This window comes from Schistocerca gregaria, unplaced genomic scaffold (genome assembly GCF_023897955.1).
Source record: "Schistocerca gregaria isolate iqSchGreg1 unplaced genomic scaffold, iqSchGreg1.2 ptg000362l, whole genome shotgun sequence".
Classification (NCBI taxonomy): Eukaryota; Metazoa; Arthropoda; class Insecta; order Orthoptera; family Acrididae; genus Schistocerca; species Schistocerca gregaria.
Genome location: NW_026061819.1, coordinates 2854176 through 2857679, shown reverse-complemented (window position 1 = coordinate 2857679; position 3504 = coordinate 2854176).

Sequence of the window (3504 nt, the reverse complement as noted above, 5' to 3'; positions counted from 1 at the left end):
GATTTATCTCTGGGTCTCAATTTCTTTCGTGGTTTCGATTTATTTCGAGGTGGCGATTTATTTCGAGGTGACGATTTATTTCGAGGTGGCGATTTATTTCGAGGTGTTGTTTTATTTCGAGGTGTCGATGTATTTCGAGGTGACAATATATTGCGACCATACTTGTCGACTGCATCACCTTAGAACCTACTGTACTTCGTACAGAGTGGTGCGACTGCATACCTCAGCACGCGACATTAATTGCCAGACGATAAATGTAAACGTTTCTGAGAGAAAAGCGTTCATTCTGACGATTTCCCATTTCGTTATTAGGAAAACAAATGTAGAAAACGTAAGGTTTTCTTCGGTTTTTACTACACATTAACACTCCTCGCATTTTCCCGTGTGGTGTGGCTACCGGACCTCGGTCGTGCAAAATCGCAAGGTCCTATGTCAACTACAAGGCAGCAAATAAGGCCTATAATTGATTTTCCATATCTAAAACAAGACAGACACTGCTCCTTACTTGTCGACTCCATCAACTTAAGCTTCTATTTCGTACAGAGTGGTGCGACTGCATACCTCGGCAGGCGACATTGATTGCCAGACGATGAATGTAAACGTTTCCGAAAGAAAAGCGTCCTATGTGACGAACTGGCACTACGTCAAACAAATGACGAAAACGTTAGGTTTTCTTCGGCTTTTCTGCCACTCAAAGTGCTGCCAACTTTAAATTCACCCCCTCCTCCCCCTCCCCAGTCATGGCGATCAGCTGGTGTGATAGAAATGGACACAGGAAAGTAATAACGTTCCATGAAATCCCATTCCAGGGACGTTCAAGGGTAAACGTTCCAGACGGTTTATTTCCATTAAGACACGCATACTGGGCATCTACAATGCCACATCTACCAGATCGTTTCTATTGTCAGCAGTGGAAAACAAAACTGTACTGAAGTAGCCATAGTGAGACGCGGTTTTTGGTAGACGAAATAATAGGAATTCTCTAGCCACTGGTAATGATGATCTAATGAGAATTCTATTATTGTTTTGAAAGATGCATTTAAATATGCATTGAACGTAGCTCCAAATTATTTTGAGAATTATAATTGTGGCATGATGAATCTACATTGGAGATTTTGTAATGCTAAACATTTCGATCTGAGAATACTTTATGTGATAGAACGGCATTGACCTTGTGTGTCATTAGGGTAAAGTTAATTTGCCGCCATTAACATGAAATTTGAAACTTCCTGGCAGATTAAAACTGTGTGCCCGACCGAGACTCGAACTCGGGACCTTTGCCTTTCGCGGGCAAGTGCTCTACCATCTGAGCTACCGGAGCACGATTCACGCCCGGCACTCACAGCTTCCTTTCAGGAGTGCTAGTTCTGCAAGGTTCGCAGGAGAGCTTCTGTGAAGTTTGGAAGGTAGGAGACCGATACTTGCAGAAGTAAAGCTGTGAGTACCGGGCGTGAGTCGTGATTCGGTAGCTCAGATGGTAGAGCACTTGCCCGCGAAAGGCAAAGGTCCCGAGTTCGAGTCTCGGTCGGGCACACAGTTTTAATCTGCCAGGAAGTTTCATATCAGCGCACACTCCGCTGCAGAGTGAAAATCTCATTCTGGAAACATAAAATTTATCTTCCATTAACGTAAAATCTATTTTTCAGCGCACTGTAATAAGGACTCACTTCAGATGATTGGACAATTAAAGAGAACTCAAACTGTTATTTTAATAGTATTCGTAGGTCCAATGCAGCATTTACCGAGGACAGTCCCTGAGCCTAGACTGTCAGTTTTATCTAGGCAGCACTACTTTAAAAAAGCACTCCGTCTTCAGGCCACAAGTGGCCAATCAGGACCATCCTACCGCCACGTTATCCTCACTGAGGGTGGAGGAGGAGCTGGCTCTCCCACTCGTTGTGGTAGTTTCCTTTGACTGGAGCCGCTACTATTCGGTCGAGTAGTTCCTCAACTGGCATCGCAAGGCTGAGTGCAACCCGAAAAATGGCAACAGCACATCGCGGCCCAGATGGTCACCCATCCAAGTGCCGACCTCGCCCGATAGTGCTAAACTTCAGTAATCAGACGGGAACCGGCGTATCCACTGCGGCAAGGCCGTGGCCCCTACCACATTTACAAGATATTTTTGATCGTAGATCAGGTCCGATGGCTCGAAAGAATGGACGTTTACCATGTTATGCACATTTATATTTTCACTACGTCGACACAGATGGTCCAATTTCGACCATAGGTGATGGTAGCTATAATGATCGTGCCAAGCATTCCGTGTACATTAGTTGCACCCAAGTGTGTGGGCATCACAGCATTCGTGACATTTAAATTTGTTACTTCTTTGCTACTATATTCGCAATAAATTTCGCAGACAGTATCCGCATATGACGCTGAACGTACCTACAAAATTATATCATTGTACGACACATGTTTCAGGAGATACGTTATAAAAATTCAGGACAAGGCCAGACGCTGCATTGTACGGGCGTGGACGCACAGCTGTAAATAAATGCCTGGTCAACGCCATGCTTTTCCGCTAGTCATCTATAAAGATAAAAAATCCCCAATATTGTCCACCAGCGTATTTTTCAAAAACCTTTATTTTGTCATCCATTATTTTCCTGTAAAAATCGAAAATACCGTGTATCATTGTGTTTTTAAAAATCGTCTCTTATTGTCATCTCTTTTTATGTATTTTAAGCCATCTATCGCTTGTGTAACCTGTGGCTACAAGTCCATTCCCTTTATGGGGGAATCGAAATAATACACAACGGAAAAAAGTGTGGGCCAATTTCTTCCTCATTTTTCGGAACTTCTGATAATAGTAAATCGTTGGCTTTTTGAGGGCGTGGTAGGTAGATACAAGAGATTAGTGTAAGATTAGAATTTGGGTCAAATATAGTGCCAGGAACTTCTGTTTCTATCTGGCTAGCTTCAGAGTACTTCACCATCTACTAAGTGATGCGTTTCAATGTGAATGGTGTGTTCTGTGCTAGGTCTACCCTTTACTGCACAATGCTGTTCCTTCGATGCTATTAAAACCAGGATGTTATCAAAACATATGCACAGTGGCAGACTGGAATCTGCAGAAATATTTCCAGTGGAGGGGAGTGCGGGAGGCGCGTCGGGGCTGGAGTGCATGATTCTGAAACTGGCACTGTGTGTACAAATCAGCTGGTCAGTTACGAGATGCAACAAGCTGCAAGACCCTAACTCTATAAGCGCTACAACTGGTCAAAGCTAAGGTTTAGCAGTATTGTGGAGAAGTCTTATCTGGAAGAGTATGAGTATACTGTAACGAATAAAACCTCTTTACTCCAGATTCCAGGGAGGGTTGGGGGCTATGGGTGAAAGTGCCCCTTTGCCTCTTCTCCCCTCCCCACCTCCTCCCCTCCCCCTCGAGGACGCCAATGGCTGGCCCGTTCATTTTGAGAACATCAGAGCTGCAGTAACCTTCCTGAAAAACTGTTCTAGATGTCTAAATCTACATCCATACTAGGCACGCTACCTGAC